The sequence below is a fragment of the Oncorhynchus kisutch genome, linkage group LG22 (genome assembly GCF_002021735.2).
Source record: "Oncorhynchus kisutch isolate 150728-3 linkage group LG22, Okis_V2, whole genome shotgun sequence".
NCBI lineage: Eukaryota > Metazoa > Chordata > Actinopteri > Salmoniformes > Salmonidae > Oncorhynchus > Oncorhynchus kisutch.
The window spans coordinates 12,261,116-12,285,204 of NC_034195.2; the positions used below are offsets into that span (position 1 = coordinate 12,261,116).

The following is a 24,089-nucleotide window of genomic DNA, read 5'->3' on the forward strand; positions in this document are numbered from 1 at the left end:
CAGCCCAGTCTCCAGAGAACCTTCCCTCTCCTCTCCTCCACACGTGGAGCTGTGCCTGGGCAGGAATCTGGAAATCTGTTCCAACTCCTCTATGAACACACTCTAACTCTCTGTCTCTCTCTCTCTCTCTCTCTCTGTCTCTGTTTCTCTCTCTGTCTCTGTTTCTCTCTCTCTCTCTGTGTCTCTGTTTCTCTCTCTCTGTGTCTCTGTTTCTCTCTCTCTGTTTCTCTCTCTCTCTGTTTCTCTCTCTCTCTCTCTCTCTCTGTCTCTCTCTCTCACTCTCTCTCTCTCTCACTCTCTCACTCTCTCACTCTCTCACTCTCTCTCTCTCTCTCTCTCTCTCTCTCTCTCACTCACTCACTCACTCACTCACTCACTCACTTGGGGACTTTGCTCACACCTGTCCCCCTCTCTCTGCCTCTCTTTCTGCAGGGAAAATGTTTGGCTTATGGCCTCTTTGGACACCAGTAGCTTATGTCCGTCTGAATCAGCTGTATCTGCTCGTATAACTGAGGAGTGAAGGGATCCACAGACAAGACATTCTTCATGCGTAGTAACCAGGTGAGTCAAGCTGGACTTTACTGCTGAGCTTATTCTGCTATTTATTTAGCAAATGTTAATGGTTTTTTTGAAGGTTGTTTGACTGAAAGTGGCGCTTCAATCTTTCCGAAACTGACCTGATCGTAATAGCTTAACTGAATTGGGAGCATTGTTTTTGCTTTCAGTTAGTATCATCTTTTGGTTGCTACAACAGTGTCGAATCGCAGAGACAGAAATGGGATGCCATACATAACAGTCAGACCTCTTACAGAGAGAGTCAGCTAGATAGAAACATGCTCTATGTTATGAAACCAGCCACAAAGCGAGTTGCTAGATAGGGCATGTTTCTATGTTATGAAACCAGCCACAGAGCGAGTACGCTAGATAGGGCATGTTTCTATGTTATGAAACCAGCCACAGAGCGAGTACGCTAGATAGGGCATGTTTCTATGTTATGAAACCAGCCACAGAGCGAGTATGCTAGATAGGGCATGTTTCTATGTTATGAAACCAGCCACAGAGCGAGTACGCTAGATAGAAACATGCTCTATGTTATGAAACCAGCCACAGAGCGAGTGCCCTAGATAGGGCATGTTTCTATGTTATGAAACCAGCCACAGAGCGAGTATGCTAGATAGGGAATGTTTCTATGTTATGAAACCAGCCACAGAGCGAGTACGCTAGATCGGGCATGTTTCTATGTTATGAAACCAGCCACAGAGTGAGTACGCTAGATAGGGCATGTTTCTATGTTATGAAACCAGCCACAGAGCGAGTATGCTAGATAGGGCATGTTTCTATGTTATGAAACCAGTCAAAAGCCTTCTGTAAATATCAGGCAAAAATCACTCTCCAGCAGTGGATAGGGATTCAGGGGCCCCCAAACAATAAAGATAGCAAAATGTGTAGAATAACAGGACATTTGCTTTAAAACTGAATATTTGGTAAAATGTGTAGAATAGCATTATAAAACTGCATTTTTTCCCTACTCTAATTGTGTTGAAATGCAGGACGTTAATAATAATTTTATGGGCCCCCCAGATAACACATGATAGCAAAAGGAGTAGAATTGTAGGAAACTGCAACATTTTCTCTTGCCTCATAACAAAATGTGCATAATAGCATTATAAAACGGCAACTTTTTCAATGTGTTGAAATGCAGAATATTAGCTGCCCCCCCCCTCCCCCCCAAGTATGTTTTCCAAACAGTGAAATTATAATTGGTGCTCCGGGTAGTCCGGCCTGCATTGAACTCACCCAGTTGTCATGGATCAATGTAATGTGTGTGCGTGCATGTGTGTGTGCGTGCATGTGTGTGTGCGTGCATGTGTGTGTGCATGTGTGTGTGTGACCCCCTTGCTGAGAGTCTGGGACAGGTTTTCCATCTCTGCTGAGGCGCTGGGAGGCAAGAAAGAGGAGGAGGGAGATTGGAGAAGGGGCAGAGAATAAGATGTGGGAACCTATTCCCTCCCTGTAAACCCCATGGAAAACAAACAAACTAGCGTTATTACTAACAAACCGGAGAACTAACCAATGGCTGCGACCGTGGAGGAAATGAGCCCTGCTTAACCAAAGACTCCCACGGTAGGAAGGGACAGGTCACCATCAAGAACATGCCATGTACAGTTCATCTCTGAATCTGGAGAGCTGATTTTCCTGCCCCCAGACATCACCTCCCAGAGCCTCTGTACGGTTGATTCTTTCAACCATATTTTATTTTCAAGCTCTCATTCCCTCATTAAATGGTCAATATTTCATATTTTCAGTAGATAGTATTACTTCTACCGCCCCTCCTATAGTGAGGATATGGCTTAATTTTTACATACACTGCTCTCCTGAATTAGGAGGGCTGTGACTGGTTGCATTGCCTACTTTGCCAATTTCTCTGTATAACTTGGGCAACTTTAAAACTAGCGGAGACCCCACTCTCGTGTGGATGGACAAAATCAACATGTGCGCGATGGGGCACGCGGATGAGAAGATGGCAAACTTGCAGGAACTTGCGCAAGTTTTCACAAGTCTGAAACGATCAAATGGGACAGGATAAGCAGGGAAGGGAAAGGGAGGGGAGAGTAATATGCCAAATATGAAGTTGTTTCAAAACATGAGGAAACCAAGGAGTGACAGCTTCGTTGACAGAGAATTCAGGCAGATAGGAGAGTGACGTCCAGCGCAAATGAAAAGGTCAAAGCCGAGGTAATAACCTGTGATAAGCATGTGTGACGTTATTAAGTGATTCCTCACAAAACCCAAACAAAAAAGGCCATGATTTTATGCATTTTCACAAAATGTAGTCCATAGAATAGTCCTTTGGAGGAAGGATTGTTGACATATATTTGCCGTGTGTACGTAAAAGCATAATTGAGAAATAATTAATCAAAGTTGGCATATTTCTGACATTTTGACCTTATCCGGGCCTCCTTTAAGACTCCATAGTGTTTAATCTGTAAATGCTACATAGCAAAAAGTGGTGTCGTATGAAGAAGCTTTACCGCCTGCTCTGTGATCCTTTTATTTCAATAAAACATGAATATTGAAAATATATTTAAAAATATTATATTATGGCTAATTGTTCAAAATACAGTGAGCTCCAAAAGAATTGGAACAGTGACACATTTGTTGTTGTTTTGTCTCTGTACTCCAGAACTTTGGATTTGATACAGTAATGATGAGGTTAAAGTGCATACTGTCAGCTTTAATTTGAGGGTATTTTCATCCATATCGGGTGAACCGTTTAGTAATCACAGCACTTTTTGCGCATATAGAGGACCCTTATTTAGAGGACCAAAGGTATTGGGACAAATTCACATAGTGCCTACAGAAGGTATTCACACCCTTTGAATTTTTCCACATTTTGTTGTGTTACAACCTGCATTTTAAATGTATAAAAAAACTACAAACAATACCCAACATTTTTTTAATGTTAACAAATGATTTAAAAATGCGATATGTATTCAACACCTTATGGGAAGCGTAAATAAGATCAGAGGTAAAAATGCAAATGGCTCTGAGATACGAATATTATTACTACACAAATCATACACGTAACGTTAGCTAGCAAGCCAGCCGGCTAACGTTAGCTAGCTAACAGTACGCTTTTTAACTTGAAATGAAAACGAAAATGATCTGAAAATGTAGCTAGTTAGACTATCTTTCCTATATACATGGATGGATGGTTCTCCCTCTCTGTCACAGATGCCATGGTTGCCTTAGTTTGAAGATGTATTAAAGACCTGTCTCCGGATTACAACAGCCTTCTCTGTGCTCTCTCTTCGTCTCTGTCTGCATATTTGCAATCAAATTCCAGTATTTTCTCCATCTCCTTAGTACAACTGCAAAAGCTAATGATAACTATGTGATATCTTTAGAAAAAGCAGCAGTAGAAAGGATTACCTACACATACTGACCAGCTCATATTATAGACTGAAACGTGCTACATGACAGACCAATCCTAACTCATCACTTGGCATGTCCTGTCTTTTTCTGTGGCTAAACCAACTAGGCTAGTAATTTAACAATTTTATTCGTATTTACAGACAAGTTTGTTATTAAGACGCATGAAAGTTCACATGTTCCAGAAGGCATTTCTACCCCCCAAAAATCTATTTTGATACAAAATAAAATACAGTTTACGTTCAAATGGCTCTCTGTGAAGTAGTGCCGCTCGATATACGCCTTTACTGAAACAAGTCACATTTGTAGATGGGTAAAATAAAATAAAAGCAGACATTGAATATCCCTTTGCGCATGGCAACATTATTAATTACACTTTGGATGGTGTATCAGTCACAACAAATATACAGGCGCCCTTCCTAACTCAGTTGCCGGAGAGTAAAGAAATCGCTCAGGGATTTCACCATGAGGCCAAAGTTAACTTTAAAAACAGTTCAAGTTTAATGACTTTGATAGGAGAAAACTGAGGATGGATCAACAACGTTGTAGTTATTCCACAATACTAACCTAATTGAAAGAGTGAAAAGAAGGAAGCCTGTACAGAAAAAAAAATCCATTCCAAAACATGCATCCTGTTGGATTTGATACAATTCACTAAAGTAAATACAAAGGCACTAAAGTAATATTGGCAAAAATTATTTCCTGAATACAAAGTTTTATGTTTGGGGCAAATCCAAAACAACACATTACTGAGGGCCACTCTTAACTTCTTGGATATAGGGGGCACTCTTTTAATTTATGGATAAAAAAACGTTCCCGTTTTAAACAAGATATTTTGTCACGAAAAGATGCTCGACTATGCATATAATTGACAGCTTTGGAAAGAAAACACCCTGACGTTTCCAAATCTGCAAAGATATTATCTGTGCCACAGAACTAATGCTACAGGCGAACCCAAGATGAAATTTCAAACAGGAAATGCCCCAGATTTTGAATGCGCTTTGTTCCAATGTCTCCTTATATGGCTGTGAATGCGCAAGGAATGAGCCTACACTTTCTGTCGTTTCCCCAAGGTGTCTGCAGCATTGTGACGCATTTGTAGGCATATCATTGGAAGATTGACCATAAGAGACTACATTTACCAGGTGCTCCGGTTGGTGTCCTCCGTTGCAATTATTGCGTAATCTCCAGCTGCGTGTATTTTACCATTTGCTTCAGAGGAGAAACCAAACTGCCACGAATGACTTATCATCGAATAGATATGTGAAAAACACCTTGAGGATTGATTCTTAACAACGTTTGCCATGTTTCTGTCGATATTATGGAGTTAATTTGGAAAAAAGTTTGGCGTTGTAATGACTGAATTTTCAGGGTTTTTTCTTAGCCAAACGTGATGAACAAAACGGAGCGATTTCTCCTACACAAATAATATTTTTGGAAAAACTGAACATTTGCTATCTAACTGAGAGTCTGCTCATTGAAAACATCCGAAGTTCTTCAAAGGTAAATGATTTTATTTGAATGCTTTTCTTGTTTTTGTGAAAATGTTGCCTGCTGAATGCTAGGCTTAATGCTATGCTAGCTATCAATACTCTTACACAAATGCTTGTGTAGCTATGGTTGAAAAGCATATTTTGAAAATCTGAGATGACAGTGTTGTTAACAAAAGGCTAAGCTTGTGAGCCAATATATTTATTTAATTTCATTTGCGATTTTCATGAATAGTTAACGTTGCGTTATGGTAATGAGCTTGAGGCTATAATTACGCTCCCGGATACGGGATTGCTCGAAGCAACAGGTTAATATTTTAAAGCATAGTGGTGGCTGCATCATGTTATGGGTATGCTTGTAATCGTTAAGGACTGGGGGAGTTTTTCAGGATAAAAAATACATTGAATGGAGCTAGGGCTGGGCAGTATACTGTGTTTTGCGATATACAGGTATTGATTCACGGACCGGTTTGGGTTTTTACTTCTATACCGGTATTTGAATGTTTGGTTTGTTAAATGTGATACACACTGTGTAACATATATTTTTATAGTTTACTTCTCTACTTGAGTCTTCTCTCTATGCCACTTTCCACGCCCCCTGTCACTCAAGGAGCGCATTTGTTTATCCACGACCACAAGACACTTGCGTTCAGTCTGCATGGTCATTGCAGCATATGCAACACTGTTGACAACGACGCGGTTTCCACGTTGCTTCTTAATACAAATCCACTAGCGTTCTATAATTACACTATTAGCTTGTGTTTCTTACATCTGCAAAGAGCTAGTTTATTGTGTGTAGATGGGTGTGAAAAATATATATTTAATCAATTTTGTATTCTGGCTGTAACACATCAAAATGGGTAATAAGTCAAGGAGTATGAATACTTTCTGGATGCACTGTATTTGTGTATTAAAGTAGTCAAACGTTTAGTATTCGGTTCCATATTCCTAGCATGCAATGATTATATCAAGCTTGTGACTCTACAAGCTTGTTGGATGCATTTGCTGTTTTTTGTTGTTTTTTTCCAGATTATTTTGTGCCCAATAAATTAATGGGAAATAATGTATTGTGTGATTGGAGTAAATTTGATTGTAAATAAGAATAGAATATGTTTCTAAACACTGCTACATTAATGTGGAGGATACCATGATTACAGATAGTCCTGAATGAATTGTGAATTATGACGAGTAAGAAGGTTACAGACTCACAAATCATACCCCCAAGACATGCTAACCTCTCACTATTACAATAAAATATATATAATTTTTTTTATATTTCTCCCTGCTAAATTGAAGGAACTAATTGTCATAAAGTTCATCCAATAGGGATGAAAGACCCTCAAATAAAAGTTTTGCTTTTTAGCATTTAGCATTATGGAGTCTAAAAGGAGGCATGGTTAGAGCCAAAATGTAATAAATATGCCAACTTGAATTCTAAATACATCGACCGATTCCCGGGATTTCTCATGGTCTGACAAATTCCGCTCTAGCTTTGTCACCTTTCACCACAGATGCGGAAGTGTTTTACATTGGCGCATGCGGTGGATTGAGAGACCTACAGTACAGAAAAACATATCTCTATCTTAAATTGACTGATTTTTTATGGGGATTTTTTTGTTACGCTAAGTTCATTTCCACTGGGGCGTGGACAACGACCGTAAGGGGTTTTAAATCTTCTTAAAAGTATTTAGGTCATTTACAATCATCTGAAAACTAAGAATCTTAATTAATAAAAACTACAAAGATATGTCATATCAGGTAATTCCAGTCTGAAATGCTTTGAATGAATTTCCCTCAGTCATTGGGTGTGTGTTGTCACACTCCATTCCAACGCATCCTTGTTACCGCAGGAGAGGAAAACAGAAGGCACGTACGTATGTGTTCCTGAGAGTCGCAGCTTTCAGGAATGGGGTCATAATATTTGAACTTAAACCGTTCAAATGCTAGAACCAAATTCATATGGGAAAAAAAATATTCAACATGCCACATAGGCCCTAGAAACCACACAAGTTTGTCATTTTGTTACTGAACGTCCAGTTTTTGGCTAGGCTTTTTTTTTTTTATAAAAAAAGTTTATTCATGATTAGAATTGATCAAAATTGAGTCTAAATTCATAAACGGGCCGCCAGTTGAATATCCCTGCCATACACACACCATTCACATGGTTGCTAACCACACCATTCAAATGGTTGCCACCCAGATGTAATGATGAGTTCAATGTCTAAGGTGCAACAGAGTAAACACCAGCTCTTCCTTCCTAATCTTACCTTTGAATCTTGGTCTACCAACCTTTCTTTGGAGGGCATATAAATACCGGCCCTTCTTCTGCCACACATCTATCATAAGTGCTCTAATCTTACATTTGACCTCACTTACCGCCCCCGGTCGTACTGTCTGAACCAACTTGACTGTGTATCAAATCAGGCTTCCCCAAATGTATACATATTTAAATCATTATGTGGTTCATAAACTAGTTATGTAATTGTAAGACAGTTTGTCTAGTGTCTGTAGCATAAACTGTTAAGAGCTGTACCATTTTGAAAAGCAACCACTTTTAGCTATATGCTAGTTAGCATGGCATTTCAAATAGTTATAGTGTGCAGTAATAATGTTTGGTGGCAGGATATGTGCTATTATCAGACGTTTGTCTGAAGCCGAAAAAGACAGGACATTGTAAATCTAATTTGACCTATGCATTAACAAGGCTTTTCAGCATCAGCAGCTTGACTACTGCTTGAGTACTGTACCTTTTATTGATCTACTGTTCTTCAACAACAGATGTACTCACATTGGATGGGATGATTAGGGTTCAAACCTTCTCTCAAACAGCCTAATACAGTGGGGCAAAAAAGTATTTAGTCAGCCACCAATTGTGCAAGTTCTCCCACTTAAAAAATATGAGAGAGGCCTGTAATTTTCATCATAGGTACACTTCAACTATGACAGACAAAATGAGAAAGAAAAATCCAGAAAATCACATTGTAGGATTTTTTATTAATTAATTTGCAAATTATGTTGGAAAATAAGTATTTCGTCACCTACAAACAAGCAAGATTTCTGTCTCTCACAGACCTGTAACTTCGTCTTTAAGAGGCTCCTCTGGCCTCCACTCGTTACCTGTATTAATGTCACCTGTTTGAACTTGTTATCAGTATAAAAGACACCTGTCCACAACCTCAAACAGTCACACTCCAAACTCCACTATGGCCAAGACCAAAGAGCTGTCAAAGGACACCAGAAACAAAATTGTAGACCTGCACCAGGCTGGGAAGACTGAATCTGCAATAGGTAATCAGCTTGGTTTGAAGAAATCAACTGTGGGAGCAATTATTAGGAAATGGAAGACGTACAAGACCACTGATAATCTCCCTCGATCTGGGGCTCCACGCAAGATATCACCCCGTGGGGTCAAAATGATCACAAGAACGGTGAGCAAAAATCCCAGAACCACACGGGGGGGACCTAGTGAATGACCTGCAGAGAGCTGGGACCAAAGTAACAAAGCCTACCATCAGTAACATACTACGCCGCCAGGGACTCAAATCCTGCAGTGGCAGACGTGTCCCCCTGCTTAAGCCCGTACATGTCCAGGCCAGTGTGAAGTTTGCTAGAGAGCATGTGGATGATCCAGAAGAAGATTGGGAGAATGTCATATGGTCAGATGAAACCAAAATATAACTTTTTGGTAAAAACTAAACTCGTTGTGTTTGGAGGACAAAGAATGCTGAGTTGCATCCAAAGAACACCATACCTACTCTGAAGCATGGGGGTGGAAACATCATGGTCCAAAATACCAGCAACAGTGTGTAAAAACCTTGTGAAGACTTACAGAAAACGTTTGACCTCTGTCATTGCCAACAAAGGGTATGTAAGAAAGTATTGAGATAAACTTTTGTTATTGACCAAATATTTTCCACCATAATTTGCAAATAAATTCATAAAAAAATCCTACAATGTGATTTTCTGGAATTCTTCTTCTCATTTTGTCTGTCATAGTTGAAGTGTACCTATGATGTAAACTTTTTAAGTGGGAGAACTTGCACAATTGGTGGCTGACTAAATACTTTTTTGCCCCACTGTACATACTCTTAGAGTAGGTTTAACCAATTAATATACTTGGTAATGTAAACATGTTTTTTCATCTAAGACACACATGCAATCTGCCATCCAGGAATCTGTTCTATATTCCTCATCTTGATATATACCCATTAGTTCTTAAAAAGGTAGTCTGCTGTTCAAACAACAACAAAAGCCGAACACCCTGCCACTGTTTTGGTAAAAAGCTGAAGAATTGGGGGTGGAAAAATGTAACTACTCTCAAATTCACCAATAGAGCTATGGATACATACTTTACAAACAAAAATGAATGGAATTAATACAATACAATTCTAAAGAATAGAGTAATTACTTACATTGCTAAACTCTGTTAAACAGCCTTATAATAACTAAAGGTGGCAGCAGGTAGCCTAGCGGTTAGACCTTTGGCCAGTAACCGAATTCCACGAGCCAATAAGTTGAAAGATCTGTATGTGCACTTGAGCAAGGCACTTAGGCACTTAACCCTAAGTGCTCCAGGGTTGCCGTTAATAATGGCAGACCCTGGCCATGAATCCACTCTCCGAGGGTGTCTCTGGGAGAGTTGGGATATGCAAAAAAACACATTTCTAATTCACAGTTGTGAAATAGGACAAATAAGAATACATTATTTGCATTTATTTATAATAAATATTTCCTATTAATAGCTGAATATAGAGAGAGCATGCCAACCAATAGGTCCTTCATGACCCCAATGCATTAACACGAGAACCGCCTGGCCTTCCAGCCTATAAGTACCTGCTAGAGAACGTTACCGGGTGTCCCCTTTAGCATATGCATCAGATGCATATCAACCCACAAGGTGCAGCAAACATAACAAAAAACACTTGGTATTATAATATAAATATAAGTCAGGAAAAATAACAATAGATAGTCAAGGCTATGTTTTGTATAATTCCTAGAGAAAACGTAGGCCTATATAGCCTATTTTCGTTTCTCTTCCAATGACAACATTAGTGTAATGCATATGATCAACTTGATTTGTAGGTTCCATTAGTAATAGTTATAGAAATGAATAAAGTCCAGTTACAGCTTCTTTTGACAAAGTGGAAATAATCAGGTGAAATAATTTGCTGTATTCCTAAACAAAAACACATTAACAATTGTAAAGGATGACTTGTATAAGTAATTAGCATATTTTAATTTGATTATGTTACCAGTTTTTGCTTAGTAGCCACAATGCTGCTGAGCGAGTGGTGAATGAAGGGACAGCACAGATATTATTGGATAAACTGACATTTGGAAATAGAGTTGCGCCTTTTGGAATTATGAGTTATTTGACAAAGGTAAGTGTAATAGAAACTACACACTATGCTCCTTCTGATACTATATAGAAATCTAAATGTTTTACCTGCATGCGACTCTGAAGAAGGATTTGCTAAAGTGATGCTCCTTTCCCTGCATCTGTAAATTACAAGGTGCACCCATCTCTTCATGTGCAATTTGTCAACCTATAGGCCTAAAATTGAATCTTGTCTATAGCCTGTCTTATTATGTGTGGAATTAGTTTCGGTATAGTTTAGGTGTAGTTTCAATGGGCCAGCTGTACAGGTTGACTTGCATCCTTTTATTTCTTGCTCATCAACTTGGATAGAGTCAATGACATGTTTTGCATTATTCTAAAGGCCTACTGCAACACATTGCATGTTGTCATTCCCCTTACAATACATTTGATTAGTAATAGAGTTACAGTCAATAAAACAGTTTTGTAACAGCTTTGTCATGACGTTGCCATCTTTGGGTACAGCACCCCTCCATTTGCACCAGCCCTTGTCTATGCACCATCCCCCTAACCCCCCTGTCTCCTACACCCAGGCTGCTGTGGTCAGAGAGAGGTCGTAAATTCCTGGAGAAGATTATCTCCTCATGGACACAGTATAGAGAGAGTGCATTTTCATAGAGAACAAAGGAATTTCTTCCACCTCACAGAACTTGAGGTCCGAACAACATGTATGTTCTGGAGAAGGTATAAAAGATCGGGGAAGAATCCAGCTACGAACTGGTCCGTTTGGTACAATTTTGTGAAACTCATGGGAGCCTCCGTTATCATTTCCTTGTAACTATCTAATGTTTGTTTATGCATTTCTGTGAATTACTTAGTTAGTAAATAAATGATTTAAGACAATTGATGTATAGATGACTCATTGTGAAGACTGGGTTCGTGCAGATAACCAACAATTTACGACATTTGGAATGAGACTAACATGAGGTAAATAATTCATTAATTCGAAAACTAAGTGATCAGATATTAAAATATCTGAAAAGTTATATTAGGAAAATTATTACTTTATAATCTGAATATTTTCCTTGGTGCCCCAACTTCCTATTTAATTAGAGTTACATGATTAATCAGTTTAATCGCGTAATAATAATTAGAGTTACTTGATAAATAGGTCTTCAGTTTTAATGATGCCAAAGACACAACAGCTTATTTTTACAAAGTAAAATGTATAAGATAATTGTCAAATTATTAACATAACGCTGATTAAATAGGCATAACACAAAATCATCATCACACTATTGTTCTATATTAAATCAACCTCTCAACCCTCAATTATCACCCATTCCATCCATCTGTCATACATTTTTTTTAAATGTAGAAGATCAAACGTCAGTGGCCATTGGCCTATGGCGGTTCTAGTGTTAAAATCTACATCATGTCCAGGCCAGTAGAAATTCTGTTTGGGCAAGTAGATTTTTTTTGTCCAACTGCCCGGTCATGCCAGCTAACCAAAAAGGTTAGCATTGGACCCTGTCATAGCCTATGAATAGGACCCAGAGTTTTACCTGACCAGGTCATGAGATCAAGAAAAACTCCAGGCCCCAGAAAAGACATACAAATTTTGCAACACCCCTTTTGAACCTGTGCTTTAAATCCTATAACTTATGTCTCAAGAGCATAGCGTAACTGTCCAATCATAACCCCAAATATAAGGTTGCATTACTCTGTTTATAACAGGAACATAAACCATGTATAGCTTCAACATGTGTTCAAAAGCTGACAACTACACCTGGTCCATTTCTCATCGGAGTAGGCTTATGAGTTAGGCTAGGTCAAATGTAGGGTTAGGGGCGGTTTTGTGGACACAGATTACACCTAGTCCTGGACTAGAAATCATTTTGGCCAGAGATTTTCTATTGACCTTGCTTTTTAGTCCAGGACCAGGCTTAATCTGTGTCCGGGAAAATGTCCCCATAATGTTTAAATGAGTGAAATGGGATGATGTCTTCAAATAAAAACATGTTTACATTACCAAGTACATTAATGGGGTAAACTTACTCTAAGAGCATGCATTAGGCTGTTTGAGAGGTTTGAACCCTAATCAACCCATCCAATGTGAGTACATCTGTTGTTGAAGAACAGTAGATCAATAAAGGTACAGTACTTTAGCAGTAGTCAAGCTGCTGATGCTGAAAAGCCTTGTTAGTGCGTAGGTCAAATTAGATTTACAATGTCCTGTCTTTTTCGCCTTCAGAAAAAAGCTTAATTTCATTTAAAACTTCTTTTTTCTTTTGCATTAATATTATTAGTGATTTCAAAAGAGAAGGCATAGGTAACAGTAACTTATTATTAAACTCCAGTGCCTTTGAATCCCTCTTAACCATCCGGGCTGTCAAGTGTTCATAATCAAATGCAAGTTTAGAACTCACAAAGTTTTGTGTGTTTGTGTTCCATGGCCAAGAAGCGAGGAGTATCTCTTTCTCTAAACCTTGAACTGGGATTGGATTATGACAGTGGAGGAGAAAAATGTCAACACAGCAACCCCAGTGTGTCTGAACAAACTCTCTGTTTCATTGGGCTTACACGACTGTCCTCTTCATTAGATTTGCATGATTGCACTTAGCACCACAGCAAAATCCTGCATTTGTCTTGGGGTGGACTCAGACTCATCTCAAACTTAATTGGACTTTCTAGGTTTGGCAAGCACCACACAATTATCTCTATGCCTTCTTGTTCCTGTTGACATACGTGTCTCCTATCTCCTCTGCAAGAAATCATCTCTCGGGGAGAGTTGGATATATTTATTTGTTCGACATAATTCACTTAAATGCTGATTGGCTGATAGTGAGGTCATTAGCTGAAATGTGCTGAGCATAAGTAGGAATGTGGAACCAACGTCTCTGCTTCCTCTGGGGACGCCCACACTGTGAAGCGACAGCCATAATAATCCACCGCCATATGATAATGTCTAGCCAATGGCAGAGAGCTACAAAAGCCCAAAACAAATGGCAGACACACCAGAGCAGAACTTAGTTCTCTAATTTAGAAATTCAATTCAGGTAATCAGAATGATGTTCCCATTGAAGAGGACAATGTTAACTCACCAAGCTGAAGGGTCGACAGTATCTGTTTTCGGACATCAAGGCAATGTTTCGTCATTATCAGAGCAAACGCCATGTTTTCTGATCCCACTTGACACGTTTGGGCAAGGCGATGCATCAAAATGAACCGTTTAGAACACATTAACCCTGTTGCCTCTAATCTGGATACAGTGATTCCCCTGATATAAAGAATGGTTTAGGACTTCTGTGAATGCTTCCACGTAACGTGAACGGGCTTGAATATCCAGAGCCATTTCAGGCTTGTAAACTGCACTCATCAAGAGTCTGCTGTTTATTCACTAATTCAGCTCTTGGCTGGGACCATGTTTACAGGTTTCATAAGGCACGCTATGGCCACATCAAACTGGTGGTGAAACGAAATCCAGGGTGGTCGACTGGTGTTGTATCATCTTTCCTTTCTACGTACATAGAGCGCTTGGAGGAGTTGCATTCTCAGTGTCTAATCGAGGGTCTGTTGTGTTCAGCACTGATTGTTTAGTGTAGCATCCATGATTTGTATCATCGATTGCACAGTCTGTTTTGTTGTTATCGTAAATCACTGTAGGTGAGATGCTACTCATTTAGATAAACCTCAGCCTTAACTCTTTCGTTAGTTTCAAACATAACATTTGGCGAGCGAGGATGGCTGAAAGTATTTCAACATTAACCGTACCTCCTCCAGGGCCGTTCTTGCCTCAGTCGGGAAAACCAACAGTCCCATGGGACAGATGGAAGTTGTCGTTCCAGACGTACATGCTAGCTACCGGACTGCATGTGGTTAGCCCTGAGTGGAAAAGTCTCCACTGTCTCGATGCATAGGGCCTGCACATCTGCCAAACGCTCGGTGAAGTGCACATATAATGCATCTTTTGAACTTTTGGATGCATTTTCAGCGACACAGTACGCTGCTGATCTTAAGATGTTCAAGTTGTGTAGAAGTCAGTGGTCAGACTGTACCTGTCAGTCAGACAGTGACATGAGCCTCAGTGCTGTTCAAGCTGTGCAGCAGTCAGTGGTCAGACTGTACCTGTCAGTCAGACAGTAACATGAGCCTCAGTGCTGTTCAAGCTGTGTAGAAGTCAGTGGTCAGACTGTACCTGACACTCAGACAGTAACATGAGCCTCAGTGCTGTTCAAGCTGTGTAGAAGTCAGTGGTCAGACTGTACCTGTCAGTCAGACAGTAACATGAGCCTCAGTGCTGTTCAAGCTGTGCAGCAGTCAGTGGTCAGACTGTACCTTTCAGTCAGACAGTAACATGAGCCTCAGTGCTGTTCAAGCTGTGCAGCAGTCAGTGGTCAGACTGTACCTGTCAGTCAGACAGTAACATGAGCCTCAGTGCTGTTCAAGCTGTGTAGAAGTCAGTGGTCAGACTGTACCTGACACTCAGACAGTAACATGAGCCTCATTGCTGTTGATGAGACCCCAGTCGTGGCAACTGTGGTGCCAGGACACCATGCACGGTCCCCTGACTGCCCTGCTAGTGAATAGATGATGTCGGAAACCAAACCAATTTGCAAAATGGTGTAGGCAGTGGTATAAAGTACTTAAGTAAAAGTACTACTTATGTTTTTTTGGGGGGTATCTGTACTGTACTATTTATTTTTTTGACAACTTTTGCCTCACTACATTCCTACAGAAAATGATGTACTTTTTACTCCATACATTTTCCCTGACACTTTCCCTGACACATTTTGAATGCTTAGCAGGACAGAACAATGGTCTAATTCACACTCTTGTCAAGAGAACACATGGTCATCCCTACTGCCTCTGATCTGGCGGACTCACTAAACACATGCTTCGTTTGTAAATGATGTTGGAGTGTGCCCCTGGCGATCCCGTAAATTAAAATAAAAACAAGAAAATGGCGCCGTCTGGTTTGCTTAATATAAGGAATTTGAAATGATTTGTAGTTTTACTTTTGATACTTAAGTACATTTTAGAAATTACATTTACTTTTGATGCTTAAGTATATTTAAAAACAGACTTTTAGACCTGAGTGACTAAGTTTTTCTTGAATAATTTTCTATTAAGGTATCTTTACTTTTACTAAAGTATGAAAATTGGATGTAGGTCAGCTCCAGTCTAGACCCCTGTGCCCCAACGCTCACATCCCATGGACACACCCTCTGCTGTCATTCACACTGTGGGCTCACACCCGGCTGGGTCACATCCCACAGACATGCCTTTTTCTGTCACTCACCTGGTTGGCTCAAACCCAGCTGGATCACACCCCACAGACACGCCCCCTCCTGTCGCTCATGCAGTCTCGCTCAAGCCCGGCTGGGTCACACCCCGCAAGCCATGCCCCCTCCTGTCACTCGCACGGTTGGCTCAAACCCGGCTGGGTTTTCTAATAGTGCTGTATACCTGTGGGGTTTCTCCATTCCTCTCGTGACACAGGAGCAAAAGTGTCGCTCATTAACATTGCCACCTACCTGCAATTCTTGTCCCGCCTGCCCCTCCAGCCGCCCAGCCTTAGACTGTACGGATATGTGCGCTCAGTGATTGATGTCATCGGTTTTATACACGCTCTTGTGCAGTATGGCAACAAGGCCCTCTCTCAGTTCCCCTTCCACATCACACGGCAGGGCACTAATATCTTAGGTCTGGACCTGTTCACCAGCCTAGGGTTCTTCGCTGTTGGAATACAGTACACATCGCCTCCCCATAATAGTAATAATATATATTTTTAAGTGCTTTTTACACACCCAAGTCACTTCACAAGACAATCAGCTGGATAAAAAGCAATACAATCATATATTAGAATGAGTAAGTAGATACACTGAACCCAAATATAACCACAACATGTAAAGTGTTTAATGAGCTGAAATAAAATACCCCCGAAATGTTCTGTTGTGCACTCATTTGTTTACATCCCTGTTAGTGAGCATTTCTCCTGTGCCAACATAATCCATCCACCCGACAGGTGTGGCATATCAAGAAGCTGATTAAATAGCATGATCATTACACAGGTGCACCTTGTGCTGGGGACAATAAAAGGTCACTCTAAAATGTGCAGGTTTGTCACAACACAATGCCACAGATGTCTCAAGTTAAGGGATTGTGCAATTGACATGCTGACTGCAGGAATGTCCACCAGAGCTGTTGCCAGATAATTTAATGTTACCATAAGCCGCCTCCAACGTTGTTTTAGAGAATTTAGCAGTACGTCCAACTGGCCTCATAACCGCAGACCACGTGTGTATGGTGTTGTGTGGGCAAGCATTTTGCTGATGTCAAAGTTGTAAACAGATTGCCCCATGGTGGCGGTAGGGTTATGGTATGGGCAGGCATAAGCTACAGACAACCCACACTGTTGCTTTTCATCGAAGGCAATTTGAATGCACAGAAATACCGTGACGAGATCCTGTCGAGATGACTGTCAGCAGTCAGTGGTCAGACTGTACCTTTCAGTCAGACAGTAACATGAGCCTCAGTGCTGTTCAAGCTGTGCAGCAGTCAGTGGTCAGACTGTACCTGTCAGTCAGACAGTAACATGAGCCTCAGTGCTGTTCAAGCTGTGTAGAAGTCAGTGGTCAGACTGTACCTGACACTCAGACAGTAACATGAGCCTCATTGCTGTTGATGAGACCCCAGTCGTGGCAACTGTGGTGCCAGGACACCATGCACGGTCCCCTGACTGCCCTGCTAGTGAATAGATGATGTCGGAAACCAAACCAATTTGCAAAATGGTGTAGGCAGTGGTATAAAGTACTTAAGTAAAAGTACTACTTATGTTTTTTTGGGGGGTATCTGTACTGTACTATTTATTTTTTTGACAACTTTTGCCTCACTACATTCCTACAGAAAATGATGTACTTTTTACTCCATACATTTTCCCTGACACTTTCCCTGACACATTTTGAATGCTTAGCAGGACAGAACAATGGTCTAATTCACACTCTTGTCAAGAGAACACATGGTCATCCCTACTGCCTCTGATCTGGCGGACTCACTAAACAAATCAAATCAAATCAAATTTATTTATATAGCCCTTCGTACATCAGCTGATATCTCAAAGTGCTGTACAGAAACCCAGCCTAAAACCCCAAACAGCAAGCAATGCAGGTGGAGAAGCCACCTGCACATGCTTCGTTTGTAAATGATGTTGGAGTGTGCCCCTGGCGATCCCGTAAATTAAAATAAAAACAAGAAAATGGCGCCGTCTGGTTTGCTTAATATAAGGAATTTGAAATGATTTGTAGTTTTACTTTTGATACTTAAGTACATTTTAGAAATTACATTTACTTTTGATGCTTAAGTATATTTAAAAACAGACTTTTAGACCTGAGTGACTAAGTTTTTCTTGAATAATTTTCTATTAAGGTATCTTTACTTTTACTAAAGTATGAAAATTGGATGTAGGTCAGCTCCAGTCTAGACCCCTGTGCCCCAACGCTCACATCCCATGGACACACCCTCTGCTGTCATTCACACTGTGGGCTCACACCCGGCTGGGTCACATCCCACAGACATGCCTTTTTCTGTCACTCACCTGGTTGGCTCAAACCCAGCTGGATCACACCCCACAGACACGCCCCCTCCTGTCGCTCATGCAGTCTCGCTCAAGCCCGGCTGGGTCACACCCCGCAAGCCATGCCCCCTCCTGTCACTCGCACGGTTGGCTCAAACCCGGCTGGGTTTTCTAATAGTGCTGTATACCTGTGGGGTTTCTCCATTCCTCTCGTGACACAGGAGCAAAAGTGTCGCTCATTAACATTGCCACCTACCTGCAATTCTTGTCCCGCCTGCCCCTCCAGCCGCCCAGCCTTAGACTGTACGGATATGTGCGCTCAGTGATTGATGTCATCGGTTTTATACACGCTCTTGTGCAGTATGGCAACAAGGCCCTCTCTCAGTTCCCCTTCCACATCACACGGCAGGGCACTAATATCTTAGGTCTGGACCTGTTCACCAGCCTAGGGTTCTTCGCTGTTGGAATACAGTACACATCGCCTCCCCATAATAGTAATAATATATATTTTTAAGTGCTTTTTACACACCCAAGTCACTTCACAAGACAATCAGCTGGATAAAAAGCAATACAATCATATATTAGAATGAGTAAGTAGATACACTGAACCCAAATATAACCACAACATGTAAAGTGTTTAATGAGCTGAAATAAAATACCCCCGAAATGTTCTGTTGTGCACTCATTTGTTTACATCCCTGTTAGTGAGCATTTCTCCTGTGCCAACATAATCCATCCACCCGACAGGTGTGGCATATCAAGAAGCTGATTAAATAGCATGATCATTACACAGGTGCACCTTGTGCTGGGGACAATAAAAGGTCACTCTAAAATGTGCAGGTTTGTCACAACACAATGCCACAGATGTCTCAAGTTAAGGGATTGTGCAATTGACATGCTGACTGCAGGAATGTCCACCAGAGCTGTTGCCAGATAATTTAATGTTACCATAAGCCGCCTCCAACGTTGTTTTAGAGAATTTAGCAGTACGTCCAACTGGCCTCATAACCGCAGACCACGTGTGTATGGTGTTGTGTGGGCAAGCATTTTGCTGATGTCAAAGTTGTAAACAGATTGCCCCATGGTGGCGGTAGGGTTATGGTATGGGCAGGCATAAGCTACAGACAACCCACACTGTTGCTTTTCATCGAAGGCAATTTGAATGCACAGAAATACCGTGACGAGATCCTGTGGCCCGTTGTCGTGCCATTCATCCACTGCCGTCACCTCACGTTTCAGCATGATAATGCATGAACCCATGTCGCAAGGATTTCGACACAATTCCTGGATGCAGAACATGTCCCAGTTCTTCCATGGCCTGCATACTCTCCAGACATGTCACCCATTTAGCATGTTTGAGATGGTCTGGGTCGACGTGTACGACAGCGTGTTCCAGTTCCCGCCAATATCCAGCAACTTCACCCAGCCATTGAAGAGGACAGGGACAACATTCCATAGTCCACAGTAAACAGCCTGATCAACTCGATGTGAAGGAGCTGTGTCGCGCTGCATGAGGCAAATGGTGATCACACTAGATACTGTTTTTCTGATCCACTGCCCTACCTTAGATTGGGGCCTAATTAATTTATTTAAATTGACTGATTTCCAGGTATGAAATGTAACTCTGTTATATCTTTAAAATTGTTGCATGTTGCAGTTATTTTTGTTCATTATAAAAGTACACTATACACGATGACAGACTAACCAGGGAGGAGAAGTCGAAAGAGAATAAAAGCTAAGTTTCTGACATGGAGAGAGAGAGAGTTCCAGAGTTGGGGAGCTGCACTGCTTAATGCCTGGTCTCCTATGGAGCGGAGCCTAGTACAAGGGATGGTGAGGAGGCCAGTGTCAGAGGAGCGCAGTGAACAGGTGGGAGTGTAGGGGTGCAGGAGGTCAGTAATGTATGTGGGTCGGCAGTCCATTGAGTGCTTTGTAGGTGAGCATGAGCAATTTGCCGATTATCCTTTATTGAACTGGGAGCCAGTGGAGTTTGAGGGTGCGGGCTATGTGGTCCCAAGGTCTGTTCCTATGTGTCTCAGTTAGTTGAGCATGGCACTTGCAACGTGAGGGTTGTTGGTTTGATTCCCGTGAGGTACCAGTACAAATAATATATGAAAATGTATGCACACACTACATTATGTCGCTGTGGATAAGAGCGTCTGCTAAATTACAAAAATTTTAAATGTCTGGTGAGGACTTGTGCCGCTGAATTTTGAATATGTTGACATCTGTTCAGTGTTTTGGCGGGGAGTCTGTAGAGAGTGATGTTGCAGTCCAAGCATGATAAAAGGTGTGAATGAGGGTTTCGGCAGTGGGGTCAGTGAGAGAGATTGAGCTGTTTTTGAAGTGGAAGAAGGCTAACTTGGTGACGTTCCGGATGTGGGGTTCAAATGACACACCAAGGTTCCTGACTGTGGAGTTGGAGTGGATGGTGCAGCCGTTGATTGTGATGAGTTGCCCCAGTTTCTTGATGAGGGAGTTGCGACCCATGAGCATGATCCCTGTTTTGCCGTCATTTAGTTAAAAAAAGTTATTGCTCATCCAAGTTCTCATTTCATGGAGACCGTCAACAACAGAGGGGGGTGGCAGAGTGGAGTTGGGGTTTGTGTGGATGTAGATTTGTGTGCCATTTGCATAACAGTGACATGAGTCCAACTTGATGGAGGATCTGACCCAGGGGCAGCATGTAAATACTAAACTGTAATTTACCTAACTGAGTCTTGTGGGACACGTTGTGATACAGGGGCTGGGGCAAGCGTGCAGTTGCCAAGGGAGACAAAATGTGGTCTATCAGATAGATAGGAGTGGAACCAGGCAAGGAGTGTTCCGGAAACTCCTAGAAGCATCTCCATGTGGTCAGTTAAAATCTGATGACCAACAGTGTCAAATGCAGAAGAGCAATGGCCAATACTCTTCAACGGCGTAGGTGCTCTGACACTATTCACACACAATGCCCTCCTCGATCCTACGTTGACTCTAGTCCTTCAGCCTCTACGCTGTATCCCACTGTCTTTACGCGAGGAGGTCACTAAGGATCTACGCAAACGGCTTGAGGATGGATTTATGGAGCCGGTGGATGCCTCATCATGGGTGTTCAACTTGGTCATCGCTAAATAGAAGCCTGGAGAGCTGCGGGTCTGCTTGGATCTGATCCAACAAGGCCGTCATACCTGATCGGTACCCACTGCCAACCATAGAGAACTGGGGTTTTCAAAGTTTTTCAGCTGGACCTTCACAAGGGCTACCTCCAAGTTCCTCTACACCCAGAGAGTAGGAACCTGACAGCCTTTGTCACTCATATCGGGGTATTCCGCTACACAAAGATGCCTTTTGGTCTCAGTTCGGCCCCCATCTGTTTCCAGAAGATAATGTCCACCATCCTTGCCTGGTTCACTGGAGTGGCTGTCTACTTGGACGATGTAGTCCGTGGTCCCAACACTGCGGTTCATGCCGAATATCTGCAAGCAGCATTTCGCAGCGCTCAGTCAACACAACTTCACACTCAACACTGAGAAGTGCCTGTTCTCAGTGCCAGAGATCGACTTCATTGGGCTCCGCATCAGCCTGAGGGTCCTCACCGCTGCAGTCAAATGTGGAAGCCATCCATTGTGTCCCAGAACCAACATCTGCTACACAACTCACTTCATATCTTGGAATGCCCCACTTCACTTCCCCTCTGTGTCAGCTGTTGAAGGAGGAGGCGTACGTGGCCTGGACTGTGCACAGGCTGTCCACTCTCTCAAAGAACTACTGACCACTTCACCTGTGCTGGCCCACTTTAACATCACCAGCCCAACCCTGGTCACCTGTGATGCGTCAGCCACAGCAGTGGGAGCGGTCCTCTCTCAGCTCCCAGGATGGTGTTGAGAAGACTGAGGCTTTCGCCTCTGGCGCATTGAATACCACCGAACAGATGTACTCCATTGGAGAGAGGGAGGCCTGTCTGGGCTTGTGAGCGGTTGCTCTATTGACGTTCTTTCACCCTGTATACCGACCACCAGGCCCTCACAGCCTCGCTGTCTACCTCCCAGATTGGGTCACAAGCCTCTCCCCATGTACCGCCTTCAGCAATTGAACTTTAAGTTGAAGGTCACACCGGGCAGGGACAATGTAGAGACTACCCTCCTTTTGCTCTCAATGCCCAGGTTGACTCAGAGGAGGACCTCATCCAGCTCCTAAGCGCACCTCTCCAAGACAGTGTTACTGAAAGAGCTGACCCAAGAATCAGCCAACGACCCAATCTTCATGACCTTACAGGAATACGTAGCTGGCTGGCCGACACAGCTCCTATCGGAACTCCAACCACATGCCAGGGTCAAACATGAGATGTCATGCTGGAATGACACGTCTGGCTGATGGAAACTGCTCCGTCATGCCAAGCAGGCTCAGAGGCCGAGTGTTGGCCATGGCTCATGAGGGCCACCTTGGCATTGCGAAGCTGAAGCAGCACTGCCGGGACCTGGTGTGGTGGCCTGTCATCGATCACAATGGGCTGAAGCGCACTCTGTGCTCCATGTCTTGTCAGTGGAAAGACAGGCCCAGCTCTGCCACCACCACTGCAACCACTTGCCTGGCCCTCCCGTCCATGCGAACATATCCTACTGGACAACTGCTGTGAACTCCACAATTTGTCACTTCACCAACACTTCCTGGTGGTTGCTTATGACCTACATTCAAAATGACCAGAGGTTACATCAGGGGCCATCAAACTTCCTGGAAATGGTCTTTGCTCGCTGTGAACTGGCTGCAACTCTGACCAGGAACAATGGCCCTCAGCGGGTCGTGGTAAAGTTCAGCTCTTACACCCAAAGCAAGAGGATCAAGCACATCAGAACAGTCTACTACCACACCCAGGTTCAATCAAACCCTAGCTCACCTAGTTCAGGGTTGCTCCTTCACTGAGTCCTTGTCACAAGCTCTGCTGCTCTACAGAGCTGCTCACCACTCCACCATCGGAGTCGCTCCTGCCAAGCTGATGCAAGGATGGGAACTAGATCTGCCCTTACACAGGCTCCATCCCTCAGTTTGCCACCCAACAGTCGAAGCCACAGTGCAAAGCCAACAGTGTAAAAGTCAAGAGCGCTGCAACAAAAGACAGAGCGCATGGCTTCCTGGAATCCAAGTGAGGGATTGGGTCAGGGCGCAACAACCACAACGTGCAGACAAGCTATGCACCTTCTGGTCAACACCATGTCAAGTTGAACATCACCTGGGCCCAGCAACATTTCATCTGACTATAACGGCTCTCACGGTCATGCCAACCGACAGAAAGGTGCCACCTCCTGCATGTCTCTGATGTGCAATTGATGCCACCCTGAGTGGTTCACTACCAGTGGCACACGCTCCCTTGGCCCCAGCTGAAGTACAACAACTTCACAGGCACATGTTGATGTTGCTGCAGCACTCGTCCTGCAGCCTGTAAGGGTGCGCTTCCGCCCTGCTCATCCTCAATATTTTATCATCTCCTTTCATGCCTAGTTTAAAAGAGGGGGGATGTTATGTTCAGCACTGATTGTTTAGTGCAGCGTCCATGATTTGTATCATTGATTACACAGTCTGTTTTGTTGATATGTTGTTATCGGAAATCACTACGTGATTTGGTTGTTCTATTTATGTTGTATATGAGATGCTACTCATTTAGATAAGTGTTTGTTTCGTTGTTTTCAAACATAACCGGGTCACTGCCAGTGCAAGGGAAGGGCTCTTGAATTGTAAGCCTGTACCAAACTCCCACTAGAAACACTTCAAATACAGTAGAACACATTTTTTACAC

At 42.4% G+C, this 24,089-nt stretch overlaps 1 protein-coding gene across 1 annotated transcript in view; it reads left to right on the forward strand.

Moving 5' to 3' along the window:
* peak1 (pseudopodium-enriched atypical kinase 1) overlaps window positions 1-24,089 on the forward strand; it is a 267,608-nt gene that overhangs the window by 59,451 nt on the left and 184,068 nt on the right. Inside the window, exon 3 of the mRNA XM_031802148.1 lies at window positions 433-561. The gene's annotated coding sequence lies outside the window, so the exon portion shown is untranslated. The remainder of the gene's footprint in view (window positions 1-432; window positions 562-24,089) is intronic.